A 13,017-nucleotide genomic window follows, 5' to 3' on the forward strand; every position below is an offset into this window, starting at 1 on the left:
GTTCACCGAGAGCGTGCATCTGCAAAATGACAAACAACAAATAAAAAAAAAACATTCCGAGGGACAAAAACATGAATTGGAAAATCCTAGAATATTTTGATTGATAAAACTTGCTCTTAAGGGTTTGTATATTTGAGTCATCCGGTCAGAGGAATTCCCCGTAGCCCCCCCCCCCCCCCCACTATGTTCCTTATCTCCCGATTGTTTCCCGTGAAGTGGGTATAAAAACAGCGGGCGCAGTCCGAAACGAGGAGACAATCCTGACTGCTTCCGACCGAGCAAGACGGAGTCGACCCACACTGTAACTTGCCTGCGGTTTAAGGATATTCCTGTCTAGTTACTAACACGTGTTTAATAAAATCCCCTAGGTCCAGCTAAAACGTTCCCCACTTACAACCTACCAAGACGAAACAACGCCGACCGGAACTACGCCCCCAGCACAAGAAACCACATACCGCTTCTTGAATGGAAATCACTGAATTCTTGGAAAGCGAAACTTCGCTGGCCTCTTAATCGTCCTTCAAAGGATCAACTTCCAAACGTATCGACATGTCTCCTTAACATAGCCGAGCTGTGCTCATTTGAGTGATTAATCAGCTAGATCTGTACGGACCTTGACGTCAGGACATTCTACGAGCTACTACCTATATCGACGAGGACCTGGACTTGTAACCGAAAGTCTTATACGTGATCGCCCACCAATTGGACCAAGTTATTTACAAGCTTTGAATGGACTCAAACCATTTTTTTTGAGCGGGCCCGGGCCCCAAGAGAGCCGTTTCTACTGGAGCTATACTTTTTCCATTGATTTCATCAGGGAGTGAAATTTTAACTGCAAAACCAGTGAAACAGTAAAAGTCTACTGATTTTTCGGTACACAATTTTTTGCCGTTTGTTGGGGCCTTCTGTTGGTGGGGCACATAGGCCTGTCCCTAGTATGCCTAGTCCTTAATTCGGCACTATTTCCGGGTTAGCCACAAATCAAAAAAGACGATTTTTACGGCTTAAACAAGCGCACCATCGTGTTGTTCGAAAATTTCCACGTGGTCTTTTGGACGTTCGAAATAAACGGAATAGCGCATAAAATTGTATAATGCTTTACCACAGGAAATCCAATCTTTGTCTAATATGATAACTTTTAATAAATATATTTTAAATTATATAAATCTTAATTTTGATGAAAACGAACGTGTCTAAAATACTTCATTAGTAAGCTGTCTTAAACCATTAAATTTAACCATTCTGTACCCTGCCAGTACGGAGTCTGGTAAATAGCGTCTACGCCCGCCTCTTACCGCGTGCCCTGAACCACACCGAGATCTACGCCGTTGAATATCTAGCGCAAAGATGCGTTCATTTTGAAAATAGAAAAGTGCTGTGTCACTTCCCGATTCAGAGAGACACTAGGAGGGAAATGGTGCAGTTTTTCTATTCGTACCCGGGCCGCGCTGACCAGGAGAGACATATTTCCGGGGTCAGTCTCAATTACTTGTTCAGCCAAATGTCTCCGGACCTTTTCGTCAGGACATTCCACGAGCTTCAGCCTCTTATCGACGAGCACGTGGACCTGTATCCCGACGTCTTTACGCCATCACTCGCCATTTCGACAAAGTTATTTACAAGCTTTGAATGGAGATAAAGAAATCCCCTTTAGCAAGTGAGGAGATAATTTGCAAACTCAACGCAGTAGGATTTGTTGTATAGTTCGTGCTACAGTGCCTGAACTACCAGACTGGTTTGATTATTCGTAAATGGATCGCGCTTATAAGTATATGCAGATTTCCGAGGTCAGACTAAACCTGTCGTCACGACATTCCACGAGCCGTTGTTCGTGGAGTAACCATAATAAAGACACTGCAAAACAAGAATATTTTACGATGTATGGAATAGAAAAAGGTTTTAAAAATATACGAAGTAAAATTATGCTCACTTGAACTATCATTAATAATGAATATTTAGAGTTTGAATTGGTTTTCTTTTTATTTAGATCCTTGAGATCGCAGTATTTGTTTTGGTTATAAGGATTTATTTAGCTTCTCGACAACGTCCTCCCCTCGTTACGAAGAGTCACATTGGTAAGACATCACCCTAAAAATTACATAAGTACTAGCAATAGTAAAATAAAATGAAATTTAAGCGTATTTATTTACTTAAAGCTTTACCTCTAGAAAATGTAGCATACGTTTATTATAACAGTAAAAAACAAGTATTACTAGTGCACCCTAAAATAATTTTAGAGTAAATTTTGCTATATGTGACATTACATTAGTCCCGACTCAGAACTGACATACTGAGTGAGTGTCCCTACCTCACAGACCTACGGGGAACCTCTTCCAAGCCGAAACTAAAAATCATCTTCAAAGAGTGTTACAGACCCTTTTTAACTGGTTTTAGAACATTGGCCAGAATTTTCTAATGAATAAGTATATTTAGGCTTATATTAAACTGAAAACGAGAATCTGAGAGTACTAAAAGATAAATTTAATATTAATTATGAAGTTAAAATACGATAATTACGAACTTAGTCTAAAGCTTATTTTGGAAGCGAGTAAAATAGTACACATTCAGGGGATTGAACATATACGGGCTATTTACATTGTAGTGAAAGACATAAGGGAGCTCAAATAAAGTCCTAAAAACATTAAGTACCACTGAGTGTTCTTTTGTTTCTTCGTGGCCCTTTGGGTGCCGCGTGGAGTTGACAACCAGGATGGGATAACGCGTTCATTTCGGAAGAGCCATCCTAAAATGTCTACTATCAACGCGGGAAAAATATCTTAGAAATTTTTAAATACCGAACCCACGGGGGAAGCGAATCTTTATAAGATAGTGGAAAATAATTTGCAAACATTGATAGTTTTACATATAGTAATTTTCAAAGTAGTCAGTGTCACGAGTTAACTTGGGGCGCTTAGGGTACCACAGAAATGGATGTCCTTCCCTAAAACGGGATTTTTTATTTCACTAGTTAAATAATCAACCATAAATTATTCGATGATTACTTGAAATTAACAATATATCTTAGTCGTTTTCATAATATCAATTATTAGTAAGAAATAAATCTGTCAGCTGTTTATTTATATTTTAACCATTATTTATTCGGCTATCAGCAGGATGGCTCTATAGCAGAATTCAGTGCAAAAGGAATTGGTAAGACATGAAAGTTGGCTTTGTGCTATTAAAGGGACATTTTCGTAGGTAACAAGTAATGGGTGTTTCGTCGCAGCCTAATGAGGTTAATCAGTCAATATAATCGATACCCATTCTACAAGTACTCAGATATTGAACGACTGAGACCAGAGATTTGATTTTCTCTTGCGAAAATTTCAGTTTACCTACTTCATCAGCACTCTTGATTTTTTTCATGAGGTACAGCTTAGTCGGTTCTATCTGAGAATAAGGTGCACGTAGCAATGAGCCACGAAAGGTACAAAATAAAGAACAGTTCGAGTTGTTGCTCAAGCTGTCCAAAATCTCACTCGTCAAAGAATCGAGAAGTGGGGTTGAAACTATATTCTTTTGTTATAAATTTTAAAATTATGTTCCATGGTTATTTTTCAATAATTAAAAGTTTTATAAAAGACTGATACTTCATGGAATTAAAAACATTTTATTTACAATTTGAAGCTTTCGGACCGCGGTCCTTCCTCAGCTAGTCAATAATACATTTTAAAGTTCAATTACATTTTTAACGTTACAATGTTACCCTTGGTGTCCAACGTATATTTAATTTTTTTTTTAATTTTTTTAATTTGAAACCTCCCCACCCTTCAATATTTACCGACCCTTTATCTAAATTTAAACCCCCTCTATCCCTAGAGCTCGGAATTCCTGTAACTTTTGTTGATTGGATAAAGTCTATTCACTTTGTATAATATTATATCCATTCGGATAAAATAGACCTTCTTTATTCGCAAATAAATATATTCGAAATCTGAAGCGTAACTTATAACTTTATACGTTTACATTTCCACCCCTTTTATTGACAAATATTTCAAACAAATGATTAACACATTTTCGAATAAACAAAGTCCATTTATTCATAGATAAAAATCGATAAAACATTAATTAAGAGTGGTTATCAACCAGTTTGTTTATCTATAAATTGTTAATTAAATAAATTATCCAATAAATATAGTAGACCTATTTTTTTGGATAAAAAACTTAATAGTATAACTTATTCGTTTCCGAAATGGTATTTTTTATTTAAAGATAAATTTTAAATCCGTTAAATATGGTGTTTTGTTTGCATATTTAATCTTTATTCGTTATCCGAATGGTTAACGTGGGTTGACGTAGCTTTTCCGAGACCATATATAAGTCGTGGTAGCCGGTAATAAAGTTTAATTAAGTAGTCATGGCAGACGGTGAAAGCAGTACGCGACCTGGGAAACGTTTTGTTCCCCGAAGTGACGTTTGGAAACACTACACTGTCTCGTATAGACACTCCGATGATGGTAGCTCCAATATTAAAGTGGCCCAGTGTCGTTACTGTGATAAGTAAGTAAATCGTATACCCTCGCACTTAATTTGATAAATAATTTTAATCTGAATTTATTTAACAAGCACGTCATATTCACAAGGATCAAACTCGGCTATCAGTACCGGAAACATGAAATATCATATTGAAAAGAAACATCCTCAGTATCTCGGCGCTGCTGAGTTATCAAGGGTAAGCTTTATATTCGAATCATGGTATTGCGAAAACAAAAACACTGGCGCAAATGGACAAAAAATCAACTCCGAAAGTGAGTGGGTTAAAACTTTTCTACGGTCCTTATCTGGGGTTGAGCGTCATTCCAATGCTATACCCTTAAGCTTGGGGAAATAAGAGGATATGACGAAGTGATCGTTTGCACCACATATAAGGGAGGAAAGTTTAAATTATAATAAGAACGGCGAATGCGTTGTAAGAATACGGCAAATTTCACGAGTAAAGCAGTGTATAGTAGCACCGTAAGTAATTAAAAACTTACAATTGTAAGTGTGACACTTTCTGAGATGTTAATGCAATTTTTCCGACGGAACCTTTTTACGACACTGACACAGAATTGGATGTGCCACCGAACTTAAAAGTGTTTTATTGTCTTTGGTAGTAGTATGTTTTAGCTTGAGCGTGCTTTAGGAACTCGGGATCTCTGTGCCGAACTAAACCTGGGATACTCTGAAATTCAGTTAGGGGATAATTGTTGTTAATTTTCTTATAGTAGCGTCAAGTACTAGCTTGTAGATTTCACTCTTTCCTTCCTTTTGCTTACTATTAATGTATTAGATGGCTTATTTACTTAAATAGTTTACTTACCATCAGACCAAGTAGACTAAGCCCAGTGGCGTAGATATGTGGGATTTCCTTGGTTTTACCTTTTTAGTGTACTAAATATTCACCCACTTAGCTTTCACATAGTTCGACCTCCGGGTTGTCAAATTTCTGACCACGCCACTTAACCGTAAGAGTAGAAATAGGTTAGGTAGGCACCACAAAGAAAATTTATTGGTAGTGACAAAATTGTTAACTGAAAAGTTAGATTTTGTAGTGTCAATAGTAATTAGTTCACGCTTTTGACTTAAGTGATAATGAAAATCTAAAATTCAGGGACTAGACAAAAATCCTATTTTAAAGGGTAACGCAACTTGGCGGGCGGATGTCTTGAAAAGCACGTTGCTGTTTCTTTTTTTCTTACCTTCGGTGTGTACATCGTTTTCACAATACAAACGACTTCAACTACGTTTCCCCCCGCCAACTTGCGTTACCCTTTAACTTTGAACTATTCAATTGTAAATTTCGGCATCATATTTCGAAATGCACTTCACTGTGCTAATTTGGTACTGATCCTGGTGTACCATTCTTTTCTAGCCGGATCCCATTGCCCTGCATAATGCCAAAATTAACTTATATAGTGGATTATCCTTAAAGATAAGCCGTTCGACGTAGCCGAAGACCCTTTGTTCCAAAATCTTGTTCTTTCAATCAATCCAATTAATACCGGAGTGGCCACAAGTTTAAAGCTTAGTGCTAAAACTGTAAAGACTGAAATTCTGAAATTACACGCCATGGAAAGAGAAAAAGTTTCTGATATTTTCAAGGTAGGTAAAGCATTATTTAAAAAAAAAATAATGTACCAAAAAGTGTCGTATTTGTTGGGGTGACAAAACCAAATTTTACCATATCAAGCCCGTATACTTTTAAATGGGAAGGGTAGATGTACAGATAAGTATCCCGAATAGCAGAAATCAGTTAGTTAACATCCGCATACTATCGTAAGCAACTTAATAACTATAAGTATGACGCTAAATGATTTCGGCTTATGATAGTCTGTCGTAAAGTGATTGCGTAATTGAAAGTTTTGAAAAAGAAAACACGCCCTTTCTTACTATATCCGTGGGAAAAATAGCTTCCAGTTTCTGAATCAATACGGGCGAAAACCAGTTTTTTTTTTCAAATTCTAAAGTAACTACCTTCTGAAATTAAGCGAATGTTTATAATAGTTAACATTACTATGAATAATTAAGTCGGGATATAAATTTATCAAAGTGTTATTACTTTTAAATTATTTAATTTTCAAGGGGCTTTATCTGTAGTTTCGTTACCTCGCATATTACAAAGACTAGAGCAATTCACGGACGATTGTTTTGCCAATGACAACGTGACTATCATTATAAAATTAGCATTGAATGAATAGGAAGTGTCATACTTATGTTTGTTACCTATAATACTATCATATATATAAGCGCGTCATTCTTGATTCTCAAGGATTCCAAAAAAAAAACATATAGGTTGATAGTTAAATGTACTACTTAATTTTTGGTAATTACTTTATTTCCTTGGTGTAGAGCGTTTCTAGTCAAATATCATTTACGTTGGACGGCTGGACATCGCCAAATCGTTTTCCATTTATAGGCGTAACGGCTCATTGGATATGTGAGGAATGGAAATTACAAAGCACTCTCCTTGGCTTTGTACATAAATCAATTTATACTCTGAATAGAAGTTTTTAATTAAGTTCTACAATAGTTCCTTATTTAAAGAAATAACCGTGATTTTTAAAATGTCTTCAAACTGGGTTCTTTAAATTAAAATATTATTACCAGACTGGTTTCGGTCGCATTTATGCATAACAAATAGCGCGTCCAAAACTTTAGTTGGTTTAATTCTACTGAATATAAATTTCCTTACAAGTGCATTTTTATATTTAGTTTGGAAGTTTTTAAAATCACTATTTTGTGACAATTCCTAGGTTTTATTAAACAATTTAGTGCTTTTGTACATTTACCGCGTTAAGCCTACCACCAGAAGTAACATCGCGACTCTTAAGTTTTATAATTAACAATATTAACAACGAAAATGATTTTTAATAGTTATTTCGCAATCAAGATGGTTTATCAGCACAGATCCCCCTAGTGTCTAGAAATGCGAGCATTCCGCCTAAGCCAAAATATCATGTTTACAATAGCAAAGAAGATTAAGGGAAGGAGTAGATACTGAGAATTTTGAAGCCGCCGATAACTAGGCTGGAGCAAATTATTTAAAACGCCCATGGTACCATTTGACAATAGGCGTACGACTGAAACAACATTCTTCACGTTTCATATTCCCCCCGTGACATCATGGCTAGTACAGGGGAAGGTAAAGTATCCATTCCATCCCCTTAATTTCCTTCTTTGATAAGCACGGGGAATATTAGGCTGAAATGATAAAAATATTAAAAAAGAGGGTATTTCTCGGCGGCATGAACTTACATGTATGTTTTTTTGGCACGTGTGCTCTAAAATAAAGACAGTCCAGTGGCGGCGTAAGGAGGGACGAGAAGGTGGTCCGTCCCGGATTCCAGGGTAGCTGGGGGTGCTATTAGCTTTACGTAAAAAGTTTAATATTAAATTGAAAATTTAAATTAATATGGGATGGGGGTGTTACGAGACATTTCCGCCCCGGGGTTCCAGCCTTCCTAAGCCCCACTGCCGTAGTCCGTCGCGACTCCAGGACGTGCTCTACGATATTTGGCTTAAAGTGCTTAACAAAATCATTCACTATGGACGGTATAATCAAAGTTCAAGTCGCACCTTGAAGAGAGTATCAGTGTCGCAAAGGCGTTTGGTTAGAAAAAAGCATTAAAGCAATACTTATTATATTATTTCGCTTATGGTCATACGATTGCTTTGGTCATTCGCAGGTGTTAGCAATCACAATGGATAACGTTTCTAATAATGAGACTTTTTTGAAAGACCTTAACAAAAGAAGCGAAAACCTAGGTTTTCGATATCGAACGCAAAATCAAATTCGTTGCATTGCACACGTGCTTCATCTTTCTGTAACGGCAATACTAGAGCACCTTAAATCCAAACCGAAGCCAAATAACGATGACGAATATGGACCTGACGATTTCGAGGTGCAAAAAACTGACTCCGACATTGGTAACACGGTAGCTAAGGTAAAGTACTTCAATAAGCTGTTGGACACTTTGAGTTAGGCTGACGTAAAAGTCTTTTGTTTAAAGCACACATTTAGTACTCAATCTCTTGTAGTAATTAACTTTGGTGGCAATATTATCCATATAACAACTATCGGCTTCATCTTGAAATACCAAAACCACAAATATATAATAAGTATATTTCGCCACCTTTAACGACCTATTTTTTTAAATACTTATCTCATCATTTAAGGTTTTAAGTAGCGTAGTTGTCTCGAACTATGAAAGTTCTAAAATCTTAATGTTTACAGATAAGGGCAGCGATTGTAAAGGTACGCTTCTCAAATGTAAAAGAAGAGGCTTTTAGGCGGTTGGTTGATTCATTTGGGTTGGGAGACGTCAGCTTGATTTTAGATGTAAAGACCCGTTGGAACTCGACGTACATGATGCTCGAAAGAGCTCTTCGTTTAAAACAGGCGAGTATATTGAATTTATACAACTTACGTTCTACTCAAATAAAGGGATAAGTAATTTGTCGTCCCGTTTCCGCCTCTGTGGTCCAATAGTAGTCATAATGGGTGAACGCACTGAAAAACTAACGCTCCGCCGATTTTGTACGATAATTTGTGAAAGTAAATAAGACAAAAATGTGTAGGCTTGTTGATGGTACATGGAAAGGCAACGTTGTAACCTCAACACAATTACAAATTTATTGTACACGTTTTTATCTTTGCAGTAACCGTAATTTTTTTAGTCACTTAAAGGAATCAGTTTCCTTGTACGGCTTGACAAATAGAATTTGTTTTTTATACTATAGCCACTTCAAGCTCTATTGAAATCTGAAAATGATTTGCAAAACTACAACTTGGGAAAGCGAAACGGGTTTGGTGGCTGTGTTAAAGGTAGGGTTGTTTTCCAAAATTGCTCTGACCAAAGGTTTTTATCCAAAAGGTATTTAGATGCAACTTTTTAAAGTTATCAGGTTATAAATATTTAGTTGGGAAATATTTAATTCCTAAATTTCAGATATAAAATGAAAATATTTCATGATTTAGAAACATTTAATTTATTACTGATATATATTGGACCGAAAATGACAATAGGTAAAATGTAGAGAATACTTGAAGACGTACAAATAGTGTGTTCGATCCAAAAAATATTTTTAAACAGTGGCGTAGCTTTCGTTGGTCGCATCCCTCCTCGAGCCGCTTTGAATTTTACGCCCTTTTATAAATATTAAGTATCGGTCACGTATACACCTCGAAATCACTTCAAAGCGCTTTGGTGCGCTTTATTACTGGATTTTCACGCGTTCACACTTTCCAGAAACCTTTTTAAAGTGATTCAAAGCGGTTTCGAGGTATACGTGTGAACGCGGTTTTAGTCTCTTTGTCGAGCGACGAAACAACAAATCCTTAATATCGGCGTTGTAGCATCAGCTCTTTTTTTTATATTGTAGCGTATATGGCGGTACTTAAAAAATTACATTGAATAACGCAATAGCGGTTACTTTTCAATTTCAACAACCCGTCTCCTTATTAAACTCTCCAACATAGAAATGCGGTATTGACTAAAAAGACGAGTTTTATAACTGAAATATTGTTATTTTAATTTTGAATTTTAGGATTTCAAACGTTTCCAAATAAATTATTATACCTTGAAAATGTCAAAGCACTATCCAAAATAGTTTTCGATATAAATGCCTAGTCGGAGCATTTTTACGCACCTTTTTATTCGTAAATCTAAACTAAAAAGTTACGAAATGGTTTTCAAGGACTTCAATCTCGCCACTACGAAGATATCTTCCGTATCGTATCCAACAATTTCATTAGTAATGCCAATATATCATTGGCTTTTACTAAAGCTTCAATTGGCAATTGATAGCAACGACGGGCCTATCAAAGAAGCTTGCGTTCTAGCCCATCAGAAATTGCAAGAATATAAAGAGTTGCCCGATACGGAAGCAAACTGGATTGCTGTAGGTAAGAGTTATTTAGTGTGTTTTCAGAGCTAGGCAAATATGCGCATATCTGGTCAATTTTTAAAATTTATTCGAGGAAAGGTTTTCCCTGGTTTTTGGATTCGAAATTGGAATAATTCATAGCCAAATGTTTGGATATAAAAATATATTTGCAATTTCAATAATAATCAATTAATGTAATGAGATTTTCTTAACGCGTATTTACAGTTTTAGATCCCACATTAAAGATGGATTATTTCAAAGAGCACTGTAAAAAAGCAGAATTGAAAAATATAAAAGAAACGGTGCTCAACGTATTCAATGAATATTACGACAATAGAGACGAAGCAACAATAACAATGCAGCCCGATGAATCGGACGAATTACATACCATTTACCCTAAGAGATCCAGAAAATTAGTAAAAGGTGCGGAAATTATAAAATATTTAAAAGATCGATTTACTACCCCCCGATACAAATAAACTTCAATGGTGGAAGGTAATATTTTTTTTTTTTTGCGAGTGCTCCCTTTTGGAATAATAGTAAACCATTTAGCATCGTTATAGGACAACCAAGCCCATTATCCGGTTGTCAGCCAAATGGCGAAGGATTACCTTTGTATTCAAGGGTCATCTGTTGCTTCAGAGAGAATATTTTCTGGTGGTGCAAACTTAGTTTCCAACAAGCGAGCCTCAATGAAACCTGAGACGATTTCAGCTTGTATGTGTTTAAAATCATGGTGGAGGCAAAATAATCGAGCTATTGTAAAAAAATCTTTCAAGAATAAATCTGAAATATTGAATTTTTTTCTTTTTTCTCGCGGTATATGGTAAATTTACATCTGTAATTCAGCTAAGATCAAACGCAGGTTTAAGAGGGGTGCGACTTTGTGGGTTGAAACCCACTGTAAAATTCTGATAGCCGGGGGAGGGCGTGTCTAAGTAAAATAAGTAAGACCTCCGTCAGGATACATCCTTGGCTACGATGCGAGGTTCTTTTTAAACATACTTTATATAATTTTAAATAAAAATTAATTTCACGGAATGGGATAAAATACAGGAATAATCCATAGCAACGTTAACACATGGAAAAAAATCAACATTCATGGGTTTCCTCATCATTGGGGAAAAGGGAATATGATCTGAGAAACGCTCGAAAAACTATTGATTTCCCACTCGCTTGTTGTGAAATAAACTGCGTTCTAAAATATTATCTTAGTGGACCCTAAAAGAAATTATAGACCCAAGAATGTATACATGTATTTTTTTCCCTTTTTAATGACGTCTTTAGAGGCTATTGAAGGGTACCAAATAAAGTCCGGTGCTAATTATGGTAAGCTAACTTCACCGCTAGGGAGCGCAGTTTAAAAATCTTGGTGCTGTGGAAATTCTAGTCCTCTTCTTGATCTAAATATATAAACATTTTGAGTCTGACTTTTTAATAATTTTGGAGCCAAATAATTATATACGGTCAAAAATAGCTTAGAATCTCACTTAAAATTAATATTTCTGGCAAGGTTCCTACGAACCGGTCGATTTGGGATCCAATCACCAAAGTTGAACGTCACCACAACCGAATTGGGTTCAAATGGCTGACCTTAGTTTTGCCCCTAGCATGGGATACGGGTAAATTGAATTACAAAAAAAAACTACCAGAAGCGAACAATTGTCAAACTAAGAAGTATGCCTCAAACTAATTTACCCAGTGACTAAAGCCGCGTTCATACGTACCCTCAAAAACGTTTAGCATCGTGTCAAATTCACAGCGATTTGAACCGTTTTATAAACGCGTTGTTTACGAGTTCTGTTTTGAGTGCGATTTGATGGTCACGTGGTACGCGAAAGCCCGCACGATGACGTCACGAAGCGTTGCCAAACTGCTCGACGAAGCGGTTTAGCGGATGGGATCTGAAACGTTTGCGCGCAAAGCGGTGACTGTTCACACGGCGTGTTCAAAACGTTCCCGGACCGCTCGCGACGTTTCCGAGGGCTCGTGTGAATGCGGCTTAAATTCGCATTACATTGCACTGAGCTAATTGTCAATTAATTTTCTGTACTGTATTTAAATTTACTGACCTTTATATATTCCAAAACTTGTTTGAGAGATGACTTATTCTATAACCATATTCGATATTACCCTTGAGTATAAGGCCGCAACTAGCAAAAATTGTGCTCGGGGCGAGGCAAAATTTGGCGACGCCTATATAAATTTTGGCGTCCCTAGACCCTAACACGCTAGTGACAGTCGAGACGACGGCCCTGTCTAGCTACGGCCCTGCTTGGGTAATCGTCATGTGAGCTTGGCATCTTCCCGAGTTGGGTGTAGCTTTTTTTTAAATGACGGGTCCACGACGGATTTTAAATTTTGTGGGTGAGGGTACTGATAAGTCTTTCGATTTAAATGCTTTTAAGTCCGTAAATGAATGCAAAGTAACGTAGAACGATTTCGTGGAACAATTCCTTCGAAAATAAATCACGAATACGCTACTTTGTTGGTCAAAAACCCGTAACAAGTGAACTTAATTAAACCAAAGCTGTTTTTATTTGTTAAATTTGTGGGATAGGAAGTGAAATGTGTCAAAAATTTAGTACGGTCAAAGCTGTCTGCAAATCAGTTTCAAGACCATCTTGCCTACGCCATTGACAGGTCAAC

The sequence above is a fragment of the Leiobunum rupestre genome, chromosome 2, assembly GCF_980474605.1.
Source record: "Leiobunum rupestre chromosome 2, qqLeiRupe1.1.hap1, whole genome shotgun sequence".
Lineage (NCBI taxonomy): Eukaryota > Metazoa > Arthropoda > Arachnida > Opiliones > Sclerosomatidae > Leiobunum > Leiobunum rupestre.